The sequence below is a fragment of the Lates calcarifer genome, linkage group LG5 (assembly GCF_001640805.2).
Source record: "Lates calcarifer isolate ASB-BC8 linkage group LG5, TLL_Latcal_v3, whole genome shotgun sequence".
Lineage (NCBI taxonomy): Eukaryota > Metazoa > Chordata > Actinopteri > Centropomidae > Lates > Lates calcarifer.
Window position 1 is genome coordinate 4,013,061 of NC_066837.1, and position 27,448 is coordinate 4,040,508.

At 39.8% G+C, this 27,448-nt stretch overlaps 1 protein-coding gene across 4 annotated transcripts in view; it reads left to right on the forward strand.

Moving 5' to 3' along the window:
• mgat3b (beta-1,4-mannosyl-glycoprotein 4-beta-N-acetylglucosaminyltransferase b) overlaps nt 1–27,448 on the forward strand; it is a 67,443-nt gene that overhangs the window by 14,990 nt on the left and 25,005 nt on the right. The gene's annotated exons all lie outside the window — the stretch shown is intronic.

Here is a 27,448-nt window from a genome sequence, read left to right on the forward strand (position 1 = left end):
GTAAGGAAGAATAAAGCCTTTTCTCGAAAGCACTGGCATATGCTGTCAGTGCTGGACAGGGGGAGGATTTGTGAGAGAGATTATTGTCATTTTACCAGCATTAAGTCTTTCATAACATGCACTCAAGTATGTACTAGAGAAAGGAGGGTGAGCAGAAAAAGAGAAGAATAATCTGAAAAGATCAGTGGAGGCCAAGGTAAAGGCAGTTGACAGGAGATGGAAGAAAGAGGAGGTCGGGGGCGAGAATATGATTCATTTTAAACAAACAAAAAAAAGCAGTTCGGCTGTTCGGCATGTTTTATAAGAATGACGGTGACGCACAATTATCGCATTACTTTTTTCTTTTTAGCTTTTGAGAGATATTTGCGTCAGTGAGGAGTTTGTCACTGGTTGTGCGCAGGAAGTGAGATGTGAACAAAGGTGGGAGAGGAAGAGCGAGGGTGGCCAGCCAACTGTGTGTCTGTGGATGGACAAACAGGCGGATGGATCGAGAGAGGGAGAGAGAGGGAAAGACATTTTCATCAGGATTATCCTGCAGCAGAGAATCTCATCTGGGAAAGTGGCCCCGTGCCTACTGCACACGCACACACTCAGATACTCACCACACACTCACACACAAACACACACTGCCTCAGGAGGCTGCAAAAACTGAAAGAGCTCAGCCTCACCTCAGGTTGCCCAGGAAAGCCCCTCTTTTACACTGCTTGCTACACTGTGGTCCCTCCAGAAAGACCCTGCTGCTGGATCTTAATATATAATGCTGTGTGTATAATTTGTGTGTGTGCATTTGTATTTGTGTTGTGTGTTCCATCTGTCTGTCCTCCTTGTTGAATCTCAGTGGATTTCCTCCCACTTGATTACACTGTTTATTCGCCGTGTGTCCCCAAACTCCTGCCCACTCAGCAGCAGGCAGCAGCCAGAAGGAAAGCCTTGATAGCAGTGTGGTGCTTTGTATTCCACGGCTGTAGTTACACATGGAGACTTCAGGCCAGATGCAAAAAAACTCAAGACTCAAACTGTAGACTCAAGACTAAAACAATGCGTATAGACAAAGGCAGGAATTATATGGTGCCAAAACGCTTAGTAGAACAAATTTGATCATTGTTTCTGATAATGTTTGGCAAAAATGACAAACACTGGCCAATTCCAGCTTTGCAAATGTGATGTCTTGCTGCTAGTCTGTTTTATATTACTATAAATAATTAATACTTTAATACCTCTGTTCCTTGGATAAAATCAGGTATTTTTTAGGATATTTCCCTGGGACATTGTAAAGAGACATTTTCACTGTTATCTGAATTTTTTGAGTATTTTTGGCATTATATGCTTTTATTGGGGAGAATGAGGGAAGATAGTGCAGCCCTCAGGCAGACTTAAACCTGGGATGTTGTTTTATTACTGTAGGCCAGTGTCTTAATCCCGTAGGCCACCAGGATCTCCCATTTTCTGACATTTAAACACCATAAAAAATAACATAAGAAATAAATAAGATCTGCAGCATTTAAAAAGCCACACATTGGAACTCTGCTTTCATAACATGTTAACACATCCACTCCCAGATTTAGCCACATTTAGGTATGCAGACACATCTAATCTACTGCATGCATATGAATACTTCTTATCGGCACCACCATTCTTAATACCTATCATTGTCTTCACACATGACCATAGAGCTGCTATTAATATAACCTGTAGTGTCATTACGTCAACATGCGTGCAAGGCTGTCACCACATTTCTTGTGTGGGAGTGTTCAGAGTGAGTTAGCAGGGGGCTGGCAGGTTGTAAACATCGACCAACACACACACCAGAATTACAGGACTGTACTTATCCAGAAATATTTGTATTGTATTTTACTCTCATAAAGCTCTTGTTTAGGCAGAGCTGAGCTGGAATGAGTGAAAAAACCCACTGCTGGAGGGATTCACACTCTTCACCACATACTAATGCTCTTACTCCGAGTGACCTATGGCTGTACGATAGTAGGTTAATCTTAAATTTTTTCATCAGCAGACGTACATGCAGACAGCAATAAACATAATAAAGCTTTTTTTTTTGTACAGCTGATGGTAGATGATGATGATGATGATCTAACATGAGTCAGCTGATGTAGCACCAAATTTTGAAGATCTGTTTTGTGTTTTTGTAACGATTGGGTCAATGTCATATTCAGCTGCCTTCACATAAAAATGCTGTGACTAAACAGAAAGACTGGTAGCTTTGTTGACACATTAATATTTCTCTGTTGCATCCTGGGAAGGGGTTGAATTGTGTCTGCTTGGCTGCATGAGGTCAGGATTGAACTGAAGGATCAATACTTATTTAAAGCCTATTAAAGCTTTCTGTATTAAAGATTTTTAATTTGTAGTAATAATTACATGATTAGATGCTTTATATGATCATCAAAAGTGGTGATCATATAAAGCAATGAAAGACTATGTCGCTAGTTTTCTTAGTATTTGTATTTTATAAATGATATGTTTCTGAAAGGTGTAAAATTTCATGTAGTACTTAATCTGAGAGGTTTTGCTCAAAACCATGAATTGATTTTGTTATATATTACAGTGTATGTATATGAAAATGTTACATTCTAGCCCCCCCTCCAATTTGTTGTAATCACCTAAGGCTTGTATTTGATTTGGTCTATAAGCCAAGAATGGGGGAGCTTGTGTGTGTATGCTAGAGTGTGCTAGTGTGTGTGTGTGTGTGTGTGTGCACGCGTGAGAAGCAGTGTATGAATGATGCATTTTAATAAGGATAGTGGGATGTGGGAATATTCATAATATCGCACCTCGTTGTCTCCTCACGGCATCATCTCGTTACCAACATAGTTGCATGTCATTATTGGTTTGTGTGTCAGTGTGTGTGTGCGTTGCAAAGCTGTCACAGGCCTTTGTTTAAGTGAATTACACACACACACACACACAGATCCTGGTGTAGAGCAGCTGAGTGAACACATCACCTCGTAAGATCACAGGTTCAGCTCCCACCACATTTGATAGGATTATCCCTGCCACAGTGGGGTTGACTTCCAGTCAAGCACTGAGGATGCCGAGGTACATGTTTGTTATCAGCAGTGAAAAAGCATCCATTTCTACACACACACACACACACACATATATATATATATATATATATATATATAGGTTTTGTTTTGTAGTGGTGGCTCATGTGGTTATGAAACCTCTGTAGCTTTGCCATAAAGTCTACGCAGGCACATGAGTGCTCCTTCTATAGAGATTGAGAGATACAAAAAGAGGAAAGTCAGACTGAGTAAAATGCAAAGAACACCAGTTATGTTATTTGGCATGAAATTTATTGACTAAACTTGAACTTTAAATTAGAAACACATGCTCAACATTTTCACATAAGCACAAAGCCAGGAACAAATTGCACAACCTAAAGCCTGATTTTATCATCATATCTCAAATACTTCCCATGAATTTGGGCTTGGTTCTGTTGTTGGTTAACATGTGACTGTCAGTCACCACATATCCTCTCTCACTTGGTTTGGATTTTAAGACGTCCTGTGTTTAACCAGCATAACAATAAGGTAAGAGCAGCACACCTCACCTGCCTCATAGTAAAATACTGAACAGACAGTGTTTCTGCTCGACGTTTCACTCCACTGGTGGGTCATTGTGCTGTAAAGGTTGTGTAAGCAGACACCACTCCCATTGGTACCGTTTCTCTGTTGTAGCTACCTGGAAGACAATTGGAGAGCTGAATAGGTGTGACTAGGCCACAGGTATTATCTGGCAGGAGCTAAGCGAGGATGGATTGTAAAGAAAGGTTATGTGACAGATCAGGTGTGTTTGGGACTTTGTGTGTTTTACTGGCATCTAGGTCACGCTCTGCAAACACGAACCAGCACACATTTACTCCATGAGATAACAGGTCAGTCTTACACACCTTGTGTTTATTGTCAGCAGCCTAAGATACTCTTTCAGATCAGTTACTACCTAGAACAATGGGTTCAAGTCAGATTCTATGCATACAAAAAGACATAGCTGCAGGCAGCTAATGTATATCTGTTTACCTCACTGACAAATATTTAAAGCACCAAACAAGTTGCAGATTATGTCAGGGAGTGCATGTCATTTGACACTTTTTGTTTGTGAATGTTGAATAATATCTCTGTCAGCGGATCATTTCTGTGACAGAAAACTGAGACCCGAACTGTCTTCAGGAAAATTGATACATAAAAAATACAATACAAAGCACAGTCACAGAAAACATGTATAATAGCCCTTTTAAGAGCGCTACTATTTTTCTGCTAATTTACGTGACATTTTAAAAATAATTTCTCAGATGTTTGCTGGAAAGAACTGTGTAATAAAAGATGAATGTTCCTGAGAGTAGATCTCCCAAGTTGTGAACAATCCCTAAAGCCATTAAAATGAAAAAGGGGAAGTAAAGTTATATTTCCATTTGAAATGCAGTAGACCGGGAGGAGGCTACAAAGTAACATAAAATAGAAACGCTCAAGTGAAGCACTAGTAGCTTTAAAACCATACACTACTGCAGTACTTGAGTGAGTGTGCTAGTTACTTTCACCGGTGTTTGTGGTAGCCTAACTTCCAAAGCCGAGACACTGTTGCTCCTGGGTTTTGCTGATAGTGAGCTTCAGGTGATTGTCATTGCGCCATGTGACAAAGGTCTATATAAGTCCTCTGTACTACTCTGTCAAAATAATCTCTAAGTGAAGACAGCATGTCTCTGAAGGAGATGCATGTTGATTTACGGCAATAGCTTCCATTATGCAAAAAAAAAAGAAAAGAAAAGAAAACACTTCATACCTTCACCACATAAAGTATTTTAAATGACTTTGAATAGACATGGATGTAAACTGCAACTTGACTGGTTGGCAGAGACATACAGCCTTCAGACAGTGTGATTGCTGCTGCAGATTTCTCAATCAGACTGTACTGCATTTTGAAAAGCAGAAATAAAAACAATAATACAAAGAAATCCAAGAGCAATTCTATTTCTGTGGGCTGCCAGAATAAATTCTGTATATGAGAACTGCTTCCTACTCTCACTAAATGACTCTGCGGAGGAAAAGTACTTTATCGGATTCATACTTTAGCCATAAATCATGTGAAGGTGTTTAAGAACACACTGTGAGAATTACAAAGATACTATAGACCTCTGAGATTAAATTAAACTTTCTCTGGTTTTGGAAAGTTACAGAAGATAAAAGATCAATCTCGAATAGACATGTTAACCTTTGAGTTGCAACCTTTGATAAATGTTTGCTCTCTCAAATGTATCATTCAAGTTTCAAGCTTTGTATTGACTCAGTTTTTTTCACATGCAAGTCTTCTATATCAAATGTCTGGCTCTGCTCCTCAACTTACGGGACCTATAACATGTAATATCATACTCAGAGAAAATAATGTAACCATATATCATGTTGTCACAGGGGATTCCAGCTCTAACAGTAAAGCTAGACCCGTTTTCAATTCTATACTGTGTTTCTAAGATATGAAAATGGGTATTTATGTATTATTATCCATCACTGATGAGCTTTAAGAGCTATTAGGTTTCCCTGTATGAGTGTAACACACAGCATGATGAACAGCTTTCATAAAGCACATTGCAGTGCACTGACATTACATGATAAAGGCCTGTAGTTACTGTAATTCACAGACTGACATGTCATCCTGTCATCACATTTCCTCATGATGGTATTACATCAATGTAATGACAATTCAAAGATGGTTTTATTGAGGATTATGTGAGTGCGAGTCAGTGCGCGCACGTGTGTGTGTGTGTGTGTGTTAGACTTGTGGATAGACACACACACACACACACACACACACACACACACACACACACACCCATACATCCGCACCTCATCAGGAGCTGTGATACAGCACTATTCTAGAGACAGGAGGTGGTGCAGAGTTGAATGGGCTTCATTGTGTTCCAATGGCACTGTCTTGGAGACAGACTGGCGAGCCAGTATACACACACACACACACACACACACACACACACACACACACACACACGTAGTGTTCTGTGCCTAGGCCTAAGTTTGCCCCCACAATGCTCTCTGTCATTTTATGTTCTTGTTTCTCTCACACACAGAGTCACAGATACACACACACACTCTCTCTCTCCTACATAATGAGAGCCACTATACCAGAATCATCAGTGTTATCAGTATCAACATAGATTTAAAAAAAAAAATAAAAATTACTGGCCCATTACCCAATTTTTAAGCCCTACAATCTTCATGACCACAGGGGAGAATGGCAGTGACTATAGCAACGGCTACACATGTCTACAGGGCTGTAGACTCTTACTGATATTAGCTATTCTTAATATATAAACAAATATGGATATATCAGAATATATTGCTTAGTCTGTTAATGGTTAATGGTTATTGCTCTTATCTCTGCTACCTGAGTCAGCTCTGTTTGCAGAGGTATTAATCTGCAGTCACAGGTAAAGTTTCCCAGACGCTTGATAGCTATGGGTGTAGTTGTAGGGATTGTAGTCCAAATTATTTGGTAAGGACACCTTATTAACCTAGTAAGTCTTATTCATCAATTTCTGGTCATAGTCTAATTGTAGTTATTCATTATTTGGCAGTGTGACTGTTACTTGTCAGTTTAGACTAGCTTGTCAGGACTTAAACACCTCTCCTGTGTTCAGTCCAAGATGGGTTGTATCATGTCTCCAGATGCAGAACATCAAACATGCACACTCTTACACACTGGATAAAGTTGGATAAAACAAATGAAGATGAAATTCATGCAGCTTCTTGCTGCAGATGTAGAAAGTAGCAAAACCCACAGGGTGCGGATCAAAATATGTCTTAGCCATGCTAAGATGTTCCTTCTCAAGCATATAGGTTTATAGTTCATGTTTGAGCAATACAGCTCAGTGCCTGTTTTAGGTAATCTACTGACCAAATGTTGGAGTGCCTCAGCACAAATGACCCATGATTGCTCCATGTACTAACAACATGAAAAGCTACAATCACAAAACTGATCTCAAACTGACTTTTGTGCACCGTCAGAGCCAAATTAAGACAAAACTCTGTTTCTTCTGTTAAATTCAGTGTAACACAGCTGATCTCACTCACTCACTAAGACTCAACAAGTGCAGCTTCAGAGCTGATTGTGAGATGGAGAGACAGGCATACAGTTTTTCAGCGCTGCACTGATAGCAAAAGAGGAAGTTGAGATGTTACAGAAATTACACTGAGGGCTTGTACAGACATACACATATACACACACTCTGTTGGCTGTCTTGTGTCAGCACACATGCTGTTAGATCTGTCTTCTCTCTCACGCACACAGATACTCTGACACTTCTATATCTGTGCCACACAAAAACACAGGCTCCCTCTTTGCTCTCATTCCTCTCTCCTACTGTACAGCACAATCGGCAGATATACAAGACACAGTAAAACACAACTTGAATATAAATCAGCCAGCAGGAGGTAAGAGCCTGCAGACAGGTAGAAGTGTTCATGCTGACTTCATCAACACAAATAAATGACATATATAATGATCCTGCACAGAGTTCACATGGGAAATGTCTGCATGGTGTGATGTTGTAGTAGATGGATAAACACAAGCAATATGTTTTCTAAATCGAAAGACCTGAGGTTCAGAATGTTGTAACTTCCTTTTCCTTGTTCACCAACCTTTACGTAAGCTTCATTTACAGTACAGCAGGTTGAGCATGAATCGGCAAGATTATGCACAAATAAACTGTCTGTCTGCCTGGGCTAAAGTACAAAATGGAGCAATGAAAAATTTCCCTGTCACATTATAAACACTTGTGGGGAATCTTTTCCTCACAGGGAGCAAGTAATTGAAAAAAAAAAAAGACTAAAAGAAATCGTCCTCAGTGTCCTTAGTCTCAAGTTGGCCAGGATGGTAAAGTGTATGTGTGCAGTTTATTGGCATTGCATAATTGCCACTTATTTCAGGCAATTTTTATTGCTGCCATGCAAAAAGCAGTTTTACAATTCTCAACTGTGGAATTATTTGACTAAAGTGATATAACCTTGATTCACTTACTTTGCTTTTTTGGCTAACAAGCAGAAAGTCTAAAGGGTGTTTTCCCAGCACTGCCCACACAGTATGATTGACAGCCAATTACTGGAAATTGTATTGCAAACGTGCAAAAGTTATGGTATTAAGTATCTTGCTTAAGGGCAGGCTGACTCCCATTATGAAAGAGTTAGTAAACCATTTTGCCCCTCCTAAGCTGTCAAGGTTGTTCTTATCATCACAAGGCCACTTGTCGATTCCTCTGTTGTCTTATTGTAACACACACACTCACACACACGCAGTCAAAGTTTTCTCTCATTTTCTCATTTCATGTCACCCCCTACCTCTCTCTTACCTATTTTTGTCTCCTCCTCCCTCTCTCAAACTAACTCTTGTACAGTGTCATGCTGCTTCTCTGCAGGTCTCCTGCCATTACTGCCAATCTGCTATCACAGTGTTTTTCATCAGTGTTGGATTGTAATGGAAAGACTGTTGAAAGAAAGCTCTATTAATATACAAGTAGTTTCTGCTTCAGTATGAACTCTGAGGATTTGAAGATGACTCTGGGTAATAAATATTTAAATGACATGGATTATAGTGATTATAGTATATGTGTCAAACAAACAAACAAATGATAATGTTTTTCCTTACCTTTCCCCTGGTGCCATGATCAAACCAAAATTTCCAACGGTACATAAGAAATGTCAAATTTAATAGGCAGATTGTCTTTTTAATATGGTTACTCTCCACAGGATGAATCATCAATAATCCAAATAAATAATAATAATATTAATAATATAATATAACATAATATTTAGATTGTAACTAAATATACTGAGTAGATTTATACTCCTCAGTGAAAGATACTTACACTTACCTACAAACCCTCAGCACAACTTGACATTGTTAGCTCTAACTACAGAAACTTTGCTGTATTTCAGTAGATGACATTTGGTTTCTCATTGTTGTTATGCTATATGCAACACATCTTTCATTTCCTATTCCTAATACTGTGGGACATTAAACCTGTGACATTCAGTTTTCAGTTTGAGAGCTTACTTAAACATATGACAATTTGTGCAATTCTTACTTGACCAACCAAAGTTTCCTACAGTGTTTTATAGTGGAGACAAATGCTGTCTGTGAAACCCTAGAATATTAAATCATCTTTATGAAGTAATATTTTGAACAGTCGGGGGTAAAGAGCGACTCTTTCACACAGCAAATGTCAAATATTAAATGGGTGTGGTGATTGTTGAGGCCATCGTCCACAAACTGAAATAATCATGGGATGAGATGTGTCAGGAATCTGGATGACTTTCCACCTCTGCTGAGCAGTTTGCTGGAGAAAACCTTGTCAACAACAACTTTTGTTAAGTTGAGGATGAATGTTGTTGTATGATGATGTAGAGATATGTTTGTAGGGCCTTTGCGAGCTTTGGTGCTTTTTTGGCTTGAAATCATTTGTGCTGAGCTTCTATTGTATTTATTGACCAAATTTTGCTATTACCATTTATTTTTGAGAAACTAGACTTGGTGTGAAGCAGGAAGTGTGTGTGTGTTCATGCTGATGTATATGCACACATGTCCATAATTCGCTCTTTCAGACTCATTGACACGGCTTGAAGTTGGGAAAAGAGCCCCTCTGACTGTTCTGGATCCCTCACTGTTTCAGGCACATAATGCAGCAATTTATCAGAAAAGAGAGAGGCTGTTTGTGTGTCTAAATGATCCACGTTATCTGTTTAAGCATACAGCTGTGTTTGTTTCAAATTGCACCACAATTTAACCAGATGGAGTGCTTCCCCGTTGTCAGCTTATTTCAAAAATTTGTTGTTCTGTTTCCGTTCAAGACTTTCTTTGTCCTAATCGGGAAACTTCATTTGCAGCAAATCATTGGACACAATACACACTTGCACAGCGACACATACATGAATGGGACACATTAAAATTAACAATGGTGGTGGGGAGACCTTCTCACCCTTTTTTAGAGTACGAATCGCTGTAGGCTGAAAACTCATCACGTTAAGAATAACCTCACGTCAACCCACTGAATCGCATCCTGTCTCCTACATTGTCCTCCTCTGCTCACACTAATTATGCTCATTAAAGAAATCCACCTTCTTCCTCTCCTCACTTGTCTTTACTAAGTCCTCTCTAACATGTTCCTTTTAAGGTCACAGGAATTTTGTTTTTGCTGTCTGTTGCTGGGGAGCAGAAGCAGAGGCTTTCTCTCTTGCTCTTCTTACAGTTGGTTGATTTAAACAGAAGTGATCCAGGAAATGAAGCTTATTCTACCCCTGATGCCAAAAAAATGTAAAATGTAAGCAATGCAGAGAGCAGGAAATTGAATGAGCAGTGAAGTGGAGGGCTGTTGGAGCATTTCAGGGGTGAAACTTTTTTTGCAAATTCTGTGTCAGTGAGGAGAGTCATGTGGTTTAGAGCCATGGTTCACAACCGTTTTTGATTTGTGACCCCTGGTCAGAGGCTTAGGTCACTGAGCTCTCAAATGATTTCATTTGAATGGTTTTTATACACTTTATTTTCTGTTGTAGATTTATTTCTTTCATCTCACAACCCCAAACAAAGGTCTGACTGCAGTTTTTTAGGGTCTTTCCATATTCAGTTTTTTTGGACTGAAAATGCTGCAAACAGCCTCTCTTCATGAAACAAACCTGCAGGCATAGAAAGTAGCTGTGAAACAGATGGGATACAGATGGCAAAAGAAAAAAAGGGAGAAACAAATCTTAAAATTAACATGTCTAAGAATAGTCAGAAGCAGGTGTTGGGTTTCAGGGCACAGGTAGCTTGAGCTGATGGATAGTTTTTCAGTATTTTTTGTATTTTAAAAAAACTCAAATCCTGGCAGATATTCAGCTAAAAACATTGATTTTTAAGTTTTAATCAGAATTTCCCCCATAGCCCAGTACAACAAACACGCGTCAAATTGTTGTGTTGGTGTTGGTGCAGAGACACTTCTTCCAGTCCATCAGATAAGAGCATGAAATAATTTTTTAAATGTCTGCACTGAGAGGAAAAATTCTCTGTAATGTTTATTGGCACACGAATTACAGATCTGATATATGCATCTGCAATTGTGCTGTTGTGGTCAGACAGAAACCCCACTTCTCCAAAATGTCAACTGACTAGACGTCTCAATAGTGTAGATATTTTCTCCCAATAATTTAAGTTTAGTATTCTCTTGAATAAATATTACAAATACTTTGAGATTGTATATAGCATTTGAAGCAGCATTTAAAGCACCATGAAAATGTATCCTTTGATAAAAACCAAGCTAATGTAATTGCCTCAGGGTTAGAAGCTTTTAAATTACAGTCTGACCCTTCAAACCTGATCTGTAGCAGAGGAAATGACAAGTTTACATTACCTTTAAGTTAGTTATACATCATAAAAGCATTTACCAGAACTTGTGCAGAAATTCTTAGTTCACTGAGCACAATGTGATTCTTTGGGGTCCACTTCCAGCTGCAAGCCTGAATGCGAAACAGCACTCTAAGGGAGGCCAGCACATGCAAATCTACAGCAGCCATTAGCTGTGAACTCTCTCATCCTGCCATCACGAGAAGGAAGGCTTAAAAGCACTAATAGGCCTTCTGTAATTGAGGCGTGTGTGTGTGTTAGCGTGTATGTGTGGCTGATTGAATGCTGAAGAGTCAAGATGAGGAGGAGCAGACAGATGTTGTTGAATTACCAGGAACTCAATCAAATCTCATTGCTTGATGGGAATTATACAGTGTTGTATATATGGGTACTTGAGCGTGTGTGTAAGTGTATAAGGATATTTTGTTTCTGTAGTCCGAAGGAGCCATAAATTGTGTATCTTGCCTGTCTGTGTTTGTGTATATTTTTGTTGCTTGTTTGTCTTTGTGTTGTCATGTATTTGCCTTTCTACCGGGGGGGTAAGGTGCTAGCTGAGCGTCGCACTCGCCCACCGCTCGCATCATTAACAGGTTGTCTTCCAGAGTTTAATGAGCTGCCAGTCGTCTCTCCCCCTCTCACATTTCCCTCCACAGACAGCCAGAGTGGCCTGATGGAACAGGTGCTCATTTGCTAATTTTTGTGGAGGGAAAAAAAAAACCCTTTATTTGCCTCTGTGTCAGTCAGGTTAGTGTCCAGGTGACATCCTCCGTGTAACAGCTGGTAGCCTTTATTTGCATCAACAAAAAGGTGGCAGGTAGTCATTAGAGACGGGTTATTATTTCCCTTGGCTGGTCTGCATTTGGCCTGTGTGGCTTAAAATGAATTTCTGAATGTTCAGTGAAGACGTTTTTGTCTGTTGAATAGTACAGGATGGTTGTTGAGTTATGACAATGGTCCCACCACATCTTTTTGTTGTCATTTCCTGTTGGTAAACTACTGTAGCTAGCAAATTAACCACTAACATGCTAGAACCAATCACAGTATCTCTCTGCACTTCTGTTCATTTTCTCTGTATTGGACTAATTATTCCAACCCTGGCACATTTCATTCAATAGTTATTGAAGGAGGAATAAAACACTGTCTGACTTAGTGAGCTTGCTGACTATAAAGTAGCAAGTGATCTTGGCAACAGAGCTAATGAAATTGCTAGTAATGAATTTTAAATGCTGTTGTGACTGGGTCTTAATACAGGTACAGGTGTATGTTGCTGTGGAACTGCTTAAACAGGTTTTGGTAATAGTTATATCCATAACTACTAACGCCATTACTGGATGAATCATTACTAAAATAACTGTAAACTGAGGTCTTTTCAAAATGAATTGTATATACCATTTGTATATGTAGCCATCTAAGTCACCACATTCCTACTTGTTTTGAAGTCCTGAGATGATTAACAGGCTGCTCAATAACACCCCAGCCCTCTCTCTTTGCAAGAAACATGGGTGTAAAACTCTTTATGGCATCCCATTGTGACCAGGGCTGGTTGGATAGATGTACATGCAACTCATGAAAATTTAAAGTTAGATGGTGCAGGTGAAAATAAACTTTCAAATATTTAGAACAAATGACAGCTGGGGCACATCTGTATATTCCCCAGAGTCGCTGAAGCCACAGTGCTTCGAAACCATATGGTGACCGAAGAGAGTAAAGAGTTTTATTTCAAGCAGCTGGAAAGTTCAGTGTCTTTGAGTGAGGATATGCTCATGAGTGAATTCAAAGCCAAAAACATACAGTCTTAAAGGAGACAATCACACACACTGTTTGATTTGTGGATATTAATTTATCTATCTCAGTAGATAGGTCAGCCTATAGGTCCTCCTTCCCATGGAAAGGAGGTCAATATGAGATGTTGTTGCAGCTACTTGCTGTGCTGCAGTGTGGGAAAAAGTTCAGAGAAAAAATGCACTATTTACATTTTTTGAATTTTCCATTGCCTCCAATCAACCAAAGCACAGATGAAGCCTCAAGTGGCTCGTCAGATCACTTTGACTCATGTGCTCTAGTCTGAATTTAGAGAATCAACAAAAAAGTAGCAGCAGGGCGGATGTATCATTCTGCATATTAATAGTTGTTTAATAACTTAAAAAAGAATAAATCCAGAAATGTCTCATGTATCAGGGTTTAGTTGCTGTTGTGGAGTTTTCTCATCAGCTTCATCAGCACAGTTGCCATAGAATTTCAGGTTTTCTGAACTCATGTGATATGATGGAAAGCAGTTTTGTAATGCTGTTTCTCAACCTGTTATGTTGTTCAGGTATGAGGACACACACTGCTGCCATAAGTTGGGGCTGATTACAAAGAGTGTAGCAATGGTACTGTACTGTAATGGTACTGTACTGTACTGTAATGGTACTGTAGCAATGTAGCAATGGTAATGGCTTCAGTATGTCATGGCATTTTTAAGGACTGCAGTGTAAACTTATACCAAGAATAAAGCGGATGCCCTGAGGCTATTTGGCTGGTTGCTCACACATGGGCTGAACTCAATAGTTTAAATGCTAATTTGACAGAAACATTTTACCTGTTATACACGGTTACTTTCATTGATCACTTGTCTGTTGAGTTGTTCCTCTTTTGAATTCAGGTATTTGAAACGTCATTTAGAGGCCTTCTAAAATTAGACTCAAAGTAGAAACATAACAAATGGATTTCTGCAGGCGCTGATATATAACTCTATAGCTACATGCTCATTTGACACAACAAAATGATCTGTTGCTTGGTGTAAAGTTCATTACTGAAGTGTACAAATCTAATTTTCTTCCCTCATTTAATCATTGTTTTACGTCATCGTGTTAATACAACAATGTGCTTCAGTGGTAGCCATGCCTTTGAGCTACTCCAGCCTGCCTGGATGAATACCTATCTTGCTTTACTGTCTGAGGCCATTTATAGTTTCTCATCATGTTGTCACCTCCGGTGATTTGTCATAATAATGAATAATGCATCATGTTGATATGCTGTAACATTTTGCAAGGAGCTCTGAGCATTTGGCTATGTGGAAAGCAAGTAGTTGAGTGTTGAGTACAATCGAAGCTGTGCAGCACTGGGAGCTTTAAAATGTCAGCAAACTTTCTCCTTTTCCGTCTTTGTAGGCCTGAAATGACAAAGGAGGCAAAAAGCAGGTAGAATCTTATTTTCTGTTTTTAAAAGCCTGGAGCAGAAAGGAAGATGGAGACAGGAAAAAGACTGAAGGAGAGACAGGAAGAGAAAAAGACAATGAGGTGTCAGCTAGGGGAAGATTGAAAATGGTGACAGTAGGTGTTATTTGTGTGTATATGTGTGCTAAGTGCACACGTCTGTGTGAAGATTAGCATGAGTGCCAGCAGGAGAGGGAGCGCAGCAAACAGCCCAGGGTTATTTACCCAGCTCTCAGAGGGATCGGACATGCTAGCATGCCGTCTCCTCTCCCTAACACGTCCTGCTGACAAGTAGCTCAGGGTGCCTGACATTTCCCTTTTCATTTTTTCCCCCGTTTTCTTTTTCCTCTACATTCTTGACCTTTCCAGTTAGCACTCAGAGTGCAGGTGGGGCCTGTGTTGTTGAAAGGGAAGAAGGGTCGACAGAGACAAGAGCACTCAAGATGCTAGTCGGTTAGCTGGGCTGCCAAACAGTCAAGGTGGACTCCACTGGCAAGGAAACAAGAGCTGAATGTAGAGCTACAGTGACTGAACGGATGTTTGTGGTGCTTGAGCAGCTGCTAAGAAATCATCCAAACAACAGCCTTAATGATTTGATCACACAATTACTTTGTACACTCTAACTTTTAAAGGGTCTGTTCACCCATATTACAAAAAAAATATTTTCATACCTTTAATGGTATTTTGATATTCAGGTAGTTTTGGAATATTTGCACAGGTTTTACAATATGCCTCAGTGAGATTTCTGCTTCCAGCCCAATACAATGGAGAATGGAGAAAAGAAGTACATTTGTGGAGCTCGCATAATAATAATACCATTACAGGTTTTGAACAGTTTTCGCAGGGACTATTTTTTGGCAGAAACTAGGTCCAGTGAAAACTGTTCACAGTGAGGTTAGTGGATTATCCAGAGTTAGGGGGATTTTGTTTCTGGAAAAGCATGTTGCTTTTCAGTTTTCTCTAAAGCTGCACCAGTGGATATTTTTATGTTAACAATGGATCAGAGATGGTGTGTAATGTGAAACAGGTCACTTGTAGTGACAAACTGACATAGAATTATCACCTTCTTTTCTTTTCAGCATCTTTTGAGTCATTAATTTGGTTTTACGGACCATGACTTCACTGACTTCACTCCCACTGCTCTCATCAGCCTCGTTTCCAGCAACTAAAGCTGTGATAAAACCACTTTACAACACCTACCCAGGTGAACATAATGGATCATTTAGCAACAAAGAACCAGATATTTTTCATCAGAAGTTAAAAGAAGAATGAATATTTGGCTTAAGTTTGCCAGTTGGCCAGAAACACAACTTTAAATGCATGCAAATGTTGCTGGTGTGTTTGCTGGATGTATAAATAGTAACACTACAACAACTTTATAAGGTGGTAATGTTGTGTTGTCATGGTAATGTCGACTTTACAGGTTGTTCCACTGCTCCAAAGTGGCCACAAAAAATCTATTTATGCAGCTGAAAAGTCTGTTCAAGTCTGTTGTATTGGGGTGGCAGCAGAAAACTCAGCGACAGATGTCTGAAAACATGGCCAAATGACAAAAGTACAGTATTTGCCTGGCTCGATACCACTAAAAGGAAGTGAGAGATTTTTTTTGTCGTTATTTTTTAACTTTGTAACTTGAAAGAACCAGCCCTTTGACATGAGAAATGGTGGAGGGTCAGTAATAAAGGGAGTCTCTCTGATACTCTAATTGAAGCTTTTCCAGACTGCAGTCTCTGATCTGGCTGCTGAAAACCCTAAAAAGCGTATCAATCGGTCTGTCTCTTCCACTCTGGTCGTATCGCTGTAATGCCACTATCTCCGACTGAATAAACTCTGATTCTGACAGTGACTGGTGCCAACGAGACAGACTGCAGCCACCGTGACCTCTCTGTCAGCCAAGAGAATAATTGAGTTTCTCTGGTCTTAGGGTGGCTTGTACTCTGCCTGGAGTACGCTGTGTTTTATCTTTTAATCTCCATATCTTTCTCATTCTATGTCATTCCACATTTTTTGCATATACATTGTTTATCATCCTGTCTTGTCCTCTCTCCTTACCTATTTTTGTGTCTTTTGCCCATTTATCATCCTTTACCAGACCACAACAGTGCACAAAATGTACTTTTTACTTAAAGAAAATACCCTGACAGTACACACAGATGATAATTTACTCTGAAACTGTGCATGTACTGCTCAGTTACAGTAATTATCTGCCTCTCTCTCTGTCACACCCCCTCTCTCTGCAGCCTTTTGGGTTATCATATAACAGCACTGAGGTCAAGGACAGCAACATTAATTTTTTCAGCACAGTTCTGCAATTAACTAGTTCTTCACCCACAGTAGTCCCATCTAGCAGCAACTGTAAAATACTGAACTGTCAGTTAGAGCTACACAGCTCTACAACAAGACTGCCTGTTCTCCACCAGGTGAAATCAAGTGAAAGCTGCGAATCCCCAAATTTTCTAAAATAGAAAACTGATGTACGTCATTGGCTCCTTTGAATGTGAGGCTTCTATGGCAACACCGCAGGAGGTAGATCTGAGGCGTCATCTTAAGTAGCACTTGAACTGCACTACTGCACTGGATAATGGTGCAAGATTTTTTTCTCTGTTTGACAAACTCTTCTTTACCCTTTTTTGTGAAACCAGCTCAGACTATGGCTAAATGTATCTGAGTAGGGTGCTGCCAAACACAGCATCACTGGGTGTTTGTGGATTTACTTTAATCGCATTTCCTCCACCTCTACATCTTCGGTATCTCATAGCTGAAGTCATGGAACAGTGCCTGATTAAAAACATTCAAGAAGTTTATTTGACTGAAAATAGGTCAGCGGTCAGAGCATTTCCAGAAACCTGCCAAAACTTTTTAGAGCCACTGTTGATTCTCCAAAATTAAGAACAGAGGAGACGCCTCATGGTGTGTTGTGTTACTGTTGGAAGGAACAAGTTTATGTGGCCTCAAGATAGTTCCCGAGCAGATGTCTTTAAAATGACACATTCATTTTTACTTTCAGATGGGTCACAGAGAGGTTAAAGGAGGATTTTAAGCCACAGGGGAATCATGGATCATGGAAAAATGAGGGAAGTTCAGTTTTAAGAAGTCATATTTCCTGGCATTTTTTATTCTGGAGCTGTATAACTTTATATGCTTTCCATCTGCTCTACTTCCCCATTCTGTTCTGGGCTGTTGCTAAAATTAACTTCCTAAATGTCAAGTCTGAACGTGCGAAAGGTTGTGGCCTGCAAGCTTGCAGTGTTATAGTGATAACAGTAACACACACAAAGAGCCACATTCTCTTTTAACAAACATGTTTTCACTTGAAGCAGAAGGGCACACTTTCTGCTTTCTGGATACACACAGGCAGAGCAAACAGCTCTGAATTCCCAGGGTTCACAGCGCCTCCTGAACTGTGCCTGTAACAGATAAGTGAGCTGTGGAGTGCAGAGACAAGCCTTGTGATCGCAGTTGGCACCGGACTCGCTACAAGCCTGGACAGTGCCACGGCCGCAGAAATGTGCCAAAGCCGATCGGACACCGTCGCTCTCACACATGCAGCAGCAACTGCTGATCAATCTGTCACACCGCTTGAATACTCTCGGTCAGACAGTGAAAGAGCTGTGGGCAATACGAGAGGCAGGAAACATAGGAAGTTTGTGTGAAGGTCTGTCTGTGTATGTGTCTGAACGTGTTTTTCAGGGTTATGCGAGGTGAGGTAAATGGTTGTGGTATGAGTCAACAAATGGGTCTTGGAGTCAGTTGGCCCATTTCAGCTGATACGGTATGAATGCAGGTTTACAGCTGAATGTGTTCACTCATGTTTCAGTTTAAAATAACTTGCATCTCATACGTGAGGCGACAACTGATTATACTATCAGAAGAAAAAAAGAGATCTTAACTTAGAAGTAATTGAATCACAGTTACAAAGGAAAGTTTTTAAGATTATGTAGGTGAATGTTAATTGGCAGCATGTGTCAACTTTTGAATGAGAATCCTTTTATGTGACTTTTCAAAGCAGCACATAGCAACTGAAAAGTTCAAAGAAACCATGGACTAAATTACCCATGCATAGATGAGCTAAAAAGGGAAATGAGATAAAAATCATGAGAGAACTTGACTGAAAGGAAGATGCTTCTTAATTTTTACATTTCAAACAGCTAAAACCTGATCTTGAAAAAAAGATTTCACTAAAGTTCACCCTTTATTCTACATCTGCTGAGGAAAGCCAAAGATTCTTCAGCTGCTGCCAACCATTTAACACTCCAATAGATATCTATTGCTTTGTACAGCTATCTTGAGGCCACATTAACTCTGATTATTACTCTGCATGGTCAAAAATCAAGTAAAGTTACAGGAATGGGTGTTCCTCTGTGCCAAGATAATGCTCCCATTAAAAATACAACACTTTAACAAGTTCAGACTTTCAGCCCTTCAGCCAAATTTTCAAGCGCACAGTTGAGAAGAGTTTAACTCTTTCTTTATCCCATAATAAACTGAAGGTCCAGTATCCATATACTCGCATTTTAGACTTGACGACAAGTCAAAGTGGAGTTAGGCTTTTTGAGATACTGTTATCATAACTTCAACTTTGATCTCCACAGTTACTTAATGCTTAAGTGTTTTCCTTAGTTGCAGTTATTCTTGATAGACACCTGCCAGTCAAGTCAAGCAGCAAATGAACAACAGTCACTTTCACTTTCATGTGAAACCTCCCTGGTTTCCCTCAGTTAACACACAGCTGCACTTTTCACACACCTTCTCTTTTGCAGAGCTCAAACAATCAGTCTATTTAGACCCCACCATCTGTAATTCTCTAATTAAAAGAAATCAGCCTCACTGAAGACAGAAAAGTAAAATATAGTGAAATGGTCTTGATACAGTAGATTTAGTTTGTGAAATATTGATTGGACGTGTTTGTCAATACTCATTTTGCAAATATGAGGCTGTTTTTGCCAGCTCTGGATTTCTGGTTGCTATAAATGAGAGATCCTGCTGCATAACAGAAGTCAGTCTTTTTTTCCTTATATCCAGAGGTGATGTGTTATGACATCATTTTGAAAATAAGGCTTTAAGCTTGAAGCTAATTCTGTAAATCTCTGACATTTCCATTAACATTTATAACCTTTGATGCTAAGCATGCAGTGTGTTTGACTTTCTTGTTGATGCAGGTTGAGGTGTTCATTCCATCATGGTTTTTGCTGGCGTTCATGCTGTTTCTGTTTACTCAAAACAAGTCAAATCCTCTTCCCACAAACATAAAATGGAGACCTACTAAAACCCTAAAATGAAGAAATGGTGAATTACCACATGGGTACAAAGAGTTAACTGATTGAAAGGAGTAAATTTTACATTTATTTGGAGGAAAATGTTGCCAGTTATTGTCTACATTCTACTTCAGACCGTGTATCTCACCTTTCTCATATTTCCTCTGTGCCTCTTTGATAAAAGCACAGATCTTTTTGTCTGGAGAGCATGTCGGAGGGGAGGGAGAGACTGGTAGTGTGTGCCAAGTGCTTTCAGGCCTTTCACTGGTTGTCTTTCCAGTAAGTGAGGAAAAGATGACAGCAGAGCCAGGAAGAGTCGGGCTGATAGCAGCTTTACCCCGGCTCTTTTCTCTCTCATGATCACACAGCTGACAGGAATCACCTGAGTCCCTCTTGCATCTCACTTTGTGGGCGTCTGTTTCTGCATCTCTTACCAACTTTACTTCTCTATTGCGCCACTCTGCCTCCACCCTTCCCTCACCCTCCATCTTTTTCTCTGTCACTCTTTACATGCTCTCTAATAATTTGATTAGAGCCAGCAGGGTAATATTGCAACTGTCAGATAAACCCCTTTAGAGTTATCTTACTCGCATTAAGGTTGTAATCGCAGAAGCAGAACTCGATTAACCCAGCTGGATTACTCAAATTCCTCTTGGCACCTATACAGCTTAGCGATTTCCCTCTCTGAAAAAAAAAATGTCATTGCTAGCAGCTAGCTGTTTTAACACTGTAAATAACTCCACTTGTGCTAAAGTGCTATTTCTTCCTCATCTTGTAAAACAAGCACCAAAGAAGTCTGTCTATTCTGTTGCATTCCTACTTCTTGTTAGCCTGTGTTCTTCCTGACATTAAGCTTGGAGTGACTGAATGTTATAGTCTGATTTTAGCTTATCATAGATATATTTTTCAGCCAATAAATTGCAGTAGAAAAGGTCAGTCATTTATTTATTGGGGTTTATTGTATTGTAGTGTAGTAATGTAGTTTATCATATCTGCATTTCTTTGATCTTATCACAACTTAAAAATGCTTTTGTTGTATTTGAGGTGTTGTTATTTATAGCTATAGAAATTACATTACTAACTGATGATATTAATGTAATCTCCTTTGAAGTTTATTGTTTAAAATGTAATGTTCCTGTTAGTATTGTGTTTTGGCTAAAGTTTTCACTAGGTACATATACAAATGTTATGGATTTACATTCTAAAACATACATTGATCGATATTTCACAATCTAAACTAAAAACTCTAAAATATAAATCCAGCATCAGTCAGGCTCTTTTACTGTGGAAATGAGGTTATTGCGAATCCTGTTGTTTCCTTAATCAAACAATTATCCTTAATCTGCGTCTCCACGGTGTGGTTGTTTGTGTGCATGTAAATCTAAATCATTTCTTCCAGTTGAACTTGCTGTTGTACATCCCCTCCCATCCAGCTCTCCTCCTCTCTGTGATCTCGTCTACGGTCTTGATCTATCACACACACACACACACACACACACACACACACACACACACACTGCTTCTGGCTCTTTCTTTATTCAGTGCTTCCACTGCTTCTCTCCCACACATCTCCTTCTCTATTTCTATTTCTTTCTCTTCCTCCCTCCTTCCCTCTCTCACTCACATGTACAGTCACACATCCTTCTGCTGCACCACCGTTCGTACTAACATTGCTCGTCTTTTCTCACACTTGTGCTTCCCCTTTTAAAACTGCCCTGTTTGGCCTTTCTCCCTCTAGCTGCTTCCTTTTTAATTTTTGCTCTCTACATTCCTCTCTCTAATCACTGTCTGTCCTCTCTCTCTTCTCTCTCTCTGATCACACTTTCTCCTCGAGTGCCTCCATCGACCTGTAATTAAAAACAGTTGCCGTGGTGGAATGAGCTGCGTCCAGGTGTAAAGCCTACCTCCTGTTGTCCTCCTGTTCCTCAGTGCAGAGCTGAGTTGCTGCAGTTGCTACAGCATGCTTATTTGCCCTGTCGCATTAGAGATGGGAGTTAAATTGAGTAATCACTGCAGGAATTGAATGCATGGTTGTCAATTTCATGACTGTGGGTTGATGTTTTTTCTACCAATGTGGCCACTTCTCAGCACTGAATATCCTGTTATGCATAACACAGCAACAATACTGGACACAATGGCGCCATTCTCTGGGTCCATCAGTCCTGGTCTTATGTGTTCAGCAATTACCGCCTGGAGCGTAGACTAATGCAAACACCATAAGGCTTAGCCAAAATGGAACCTTTCTAATGGCTTCCATCTTCCTGTTTCCATAATAACAATGGCAGCTGCACAGACAATAGGAGTGTGTCAGCGAATCCTTCAGTGTTTTTTGGATGTTGGCCTACTTTAGCTAATCCCAGGCCTGTGTGTATGCCTGTATTTTGTGTGTAGCCCAATTTATAAGTAACCTATTGTGATTGTAGTGTCAATTACGTAGAGTAGACTGGTGGCCTGACCTTGCCGATTGACCAGATCGTTAGCTGGCTGGCTGATTTAGTGAAATGCAACACTGACTGCTTTCAACTTGAGATGATGGAGCGGATTGAAGGGGGCAGCAAAAATAGATGAAAGGATGTGGCAGGTGCGCTTTTCACAAAGGCTGCCTCGCGCTGGGATGTGTGCTCACATGGGTAAACAAATAGATACAGAGAATCAGTGGTAAACCCACTGTCTGCTGCCATTTCATTTTCTCCCACACAGGTAGATACAGAGAGGCCTGTACGTTCAGTAGGTGGAGCTCATGCCCCCACAGATTTACTGCAGAGACCACTGTCACCCCACCAACTCACCCTCATACTCTCACACACACACACAAACAAAACTAATGACTTCAGTATTTCAGGCTCAAATAAAAGAGGTAGTCCTTGCAGCAAACAATTCTCAGTTCAGCACGCATCTGAGAGGAAGAGGGGGAGGACGGGAAGGTGGAAAAAACACAGAGTGAGAGAATTGTTGTTTTCATTCTGTCTTGAAAATAATGACACACCTGGGGAAGAAATTGCAAAAAGGAGAGCATCTTTGTTTACTGTCAAGATGATCTGCAGAGCCCTGTCATTACCACTGATGTTATACAAACGCTAGTGTGAATCAGCGTAGTCTGCCATACAATCACAATGCAGAGCAGTAACGAGCTAACTGTAGCCGAGATGTAGCAATTGGCCTTTTAGCCTCTAATAGAGTAGAAGTGAGTGGGCGTGGCAAAAAGAGGAGGACAGATGCTGCAAATGACTAAAGGAGAGAATCACTGCAGTGAAGATTGCTTTTTAAGAGAGCTGTGTTCATTAGCAGAGCTGCACAGTGATGTACAATGGAGCAGGGGATTGCAGGAAATTGGGAAGATCAACGTTAAAGTCTTTGTAGTGGAGGGACGTTTTCCCGTAGGCCACAGATGTATAATTGGCTTGTCTTTTTAATTTGGCGTTCAGTCAATATGGATGGCGAGTGTGACAGCTGAACTGAGATCAGGGGGCTGCAGGGACTCTTATTAGCTTTTCAGGACAGAGAATAATTTGGAGGCTGAGGGAGAGAAAGTGAACCCAGATCAGGGTTGGAGAGAGATGAGAAGATGACAATGATGAGAGGATGCTAAACCAGGAATTTCATTGTATGGTGCATCTCGTTCTCTGTGGATAAGACACAGTAATACTTTCATTTTTTTTAACACAGGCCTCATTAGCTCTTCTTCCTGAGCCCTTTTGCTGACACGTTTTATCTCTGAAAAATAACATTTCAGTACTTGGCCTTTCAATCATGCCTGGCTTCATCAAATATGTAAGATATCTTATATAAAACATCTAACATTAGCTGACAAGGCTGCACAAGTGGATTATGGGAAGTCTTGTTTTGTGTTACACTATATTTCAAATTCAAAACAAAGAACTGAACCTGATTTCACTCTGTCGCTTATTCATGTTTTAACACAGTTAAATGTTAAACTTTAGTATTAGTAGTTTAAGAAATTAATCATAAGTCAATTTCCTATTTTCTAGAGCCTCCAACTGCATCCTTTATCAGAAGGTAAGAGTTTGTGAAGTTTAGTTAAAATGAAGGGTTTTAAATTAATTGTAAATCAGGTTGTTAAAGGTTTGTTAAATCTATATTGTGTCTGAGGAAGCAGTTTAACAGGCCAATGTGCTTGTTTTTTAATCTAAAGATTAAACACATATATACGTGAACAAAACTGTAATTGAAATGGTTAGATAATTAGCCTTTTAAGTAGAGGAAATTGACTTCTGCACTCATGATTGACTGCAACTACCATAAGACCCAGAACTGTGAAAAAAGCTCTCCAGTTTGGCTTAAATGAGTGTGTCAGACACTTTTGTTGCAAATGATATAACCCCAGTACAACAAGATGTTTCACAGCAAGAGAAGTGATAAAGAAGATTAAATCACGTAAAACTGAGCACATGTTGCCAATGCACAGAGCAAATACTGAGCAGTAACATCACCTGGACAACAAAACATTTACACTGGCTCAAGTACTACCACAATTACAACTACTATTACTGCTGTTAAAAATAACAGGCTTAACAATGAATCATAGCAATAACTTAAAAGGTTTTTGAGCTGCACATTAAGGGTTCAATAAAAATAAGTGAAATCATTGCAGTCCGCAGGAACATGTGACATTTAAATGGAAGCAGAGTGACTGAGAGAAGGAATGGAGAAGGACAGTGTGCTATTAAAATAAGAGGCACTTTCTCTAGCAGAAGTAGACACTGCAGAGACAGAGCAACAAACATAAAACTAATAACAGAGGAAATGGTACCGTGCAGCTGAGACAAGCTCTGGATCAGAACATGTCTCCGCTGCCTCTGTGAACTGCAGGTGTCAGAACGAGTTAATAAGAGAAAGTTTGAATGAAAGAAGGGAAGGAAGGATGTGAATGAGGGGAACAGCTGAATCAGCCTCGATAGAGGAAAAGAGAGTGTTCAGCTGAGTGAAGCTTTATTGTCCCTGAGGTACACGGACAGTGCAGCTTTTACATTTACAAACCAAAAAATACAAGAACATAAAAACAAAACACAGATTATTGCTGCTACTACTGATATACTATGTGTACTTAAATTGTAATACGGTTACTGCTAATAATAATATATTTAATTTTAATGGTAAGGATATGTTTTAGTTGTGGTGATAATGTGTTTAGTTTGCTGGCAACATCGTCTTCATCAGTGCAGTGAGTTGTATAAAGTATTTAATGGCCCTTGATGAGCTTTGTCAAGTCTGAGAGAGTTACCCAGCTGACAGCACTTAAGTTGTCTGTGCTTGGGATTGGAGACTAGAATTTTGAAATTTTAGATAACAGATAGCTGACCTGAAAAGCTGGGGGGAGAAGCTTTAAAGCTGTGGGGGTTTCTCAGGAGACCAAAAGAACCAAGGATACCATGGAGTTGCATTATGTGAATTTTGACCCATGTAGGGACCAAAATCTATCTTGGCTATTTTCTGCTTCAATTTTGGTCTTATTTTTCTAAATCTATCTCTTTCCAATTCTGCAGCTTTACAAAGGCTGTTCTGTATGTACTGTAAGTGCATTTGTTACTTATATGCCGGTATTTTTTAGTATGGACCTCAGGAGGACTAGCTGTTGCTAAGAATCCAAATAGGTGGCAAGACAACATAGGTTTAAACTTTTGGCTTGTAGTTATAGATTCCCGTGGAGTCGTTAATATAATTTTTTGAAAAAGTGGAAAAATGAATTATTTACTTTCAATAAAAAATAAATCCAGTCAATGTTTTTTGTGACAGATAGAGGTATAAATGGATGAAAAGCTCATAGCCAAGAATCAAAGCTTATTCACCACGGCAAGGCACGTCAAGCTTAATTATATAGCGGATTTTATTCACGAACATAGTGCTTTATATAACATATTAAAATAAGAAATATAACATAAGACACTGAAAAAAATTAATGAGAGACACAATGATAGATAAAATAAATATGCAGTAGTTCAGGATTTATGCAACATTAATGTACATTCACATCTTCATTCAGTGAAACTCACTGAGCTGCTGCTCACAGCTGCTCTGCCTCTAGAGAGGTAGCAGTAGATGGGGATGGATAGATGGGGAGAGACAATGAAATGTACCGTGGAACACTTGTCTCCACCATCAGTGCAGAGAGGGAATGGGGGGAATGAGAGAAAGACCTCACGGACCGTTACAGAGCTGAATTATAGATGAGGTCGGAGGGATGGAGGCATTCCACCGGCTTTTCCCATCCTCCCACCTCAATCCATGCTCTCACTCTCTTACACACACGCACACACATACACACACCAAATCACGCCTACAACACCCAAACAAATATTCCTTGCACGCACCAAGTCTCTCAGAGGCAAGACACATTCTCACTGCAGCTCCAGCTTTCCTGTTACCAATATTCATGTACACCCAAACCCTGCTTCTAACTTAGTATACACACAGTTTCACACACACACACTTACTGAGGCCCTTACTGTGTCTGCATTATTGAAACCCACTTAGCACGCTGGCTTTCTCCTGACATCTGACTCACCAAACCAGTGACCTGTGAGCTCCGCGAAGAAGAGCTGAATTCCCTGATTCTGCCACAAAAGAGACAATAGAAGAAGTACTGGATTCTGAAATGCTACCAGAAGAGACAATCATTGATACAACACATGTAAGGAAAGAGAGGAACAGCTCTTATTTATGGTGAACTGAGGAAAGAAGGCTTTAAATCTACCACTACCAACTGCGTGACAGAATGATGAACCCACACCTGATAGTTTGGATGAGATATCTATAGACAGAGTTTTCTCACAATGTGACCACACCAAAATGTCCCCAGTGGAAACCTTAGGTCAATAAGACTATGAGGCATTAATCCAAAAGCAGCACTCAAACGTCACAACCATTCAAAAACAACTTGACTGCATGTGATGACCTTTTGAACCAAAACAACAGGTGCAATAAGATTTAAAAGCTGTCAGTGAAGAAGGGTAGTTGGCCAAGTCCTTATAGAGAAATATATCAGTGCACTGGGATTATGTGTGATAGAAATGCACAATGGAAACTCTTTTTTAATCATTGCATGAGTGAGCTTCCACAATTTAATATCTGTCCCTGCGTTTAAGACACCCATGAGAGCTAGTTACAGCTTCATAATAAAATATACTAAAATATCCAGTTCTGAGTGTGTTACTTTGGGATTCTTTTATCCACAAATCATTCACAACAAAAAACGAACCAACTAGGCTCTAGTTTGTGTGGTCAGGGTATAAGCTTTAGGTCATATGATGCACTCAGACCTAGAAAGGCTATGTGGCATCCATCCAAAAGCAGCAGCTCAAAGCATCACTTATATTCAAAAACAGCTTACCCTGATTTGAACCAATACAGTGCCTCCAATATGGCTCAAAAGCCCCCAATCAAGCATGGCAGTCAGCCAAGAGGATCCAGGAAAAGACTGTAATGCACATGCATTGTGGGCACAGAGGCCAAACAAACGTTTCCAGCATATGCACTGACCGAACAGTTTTAATTGGCATGAATGGGCAGCCATGTGTGGATACCTTATCCAGTGTTAAATACATCCTCTGGAGCTACTCTCACCTTCTAGAAAGTGAATGA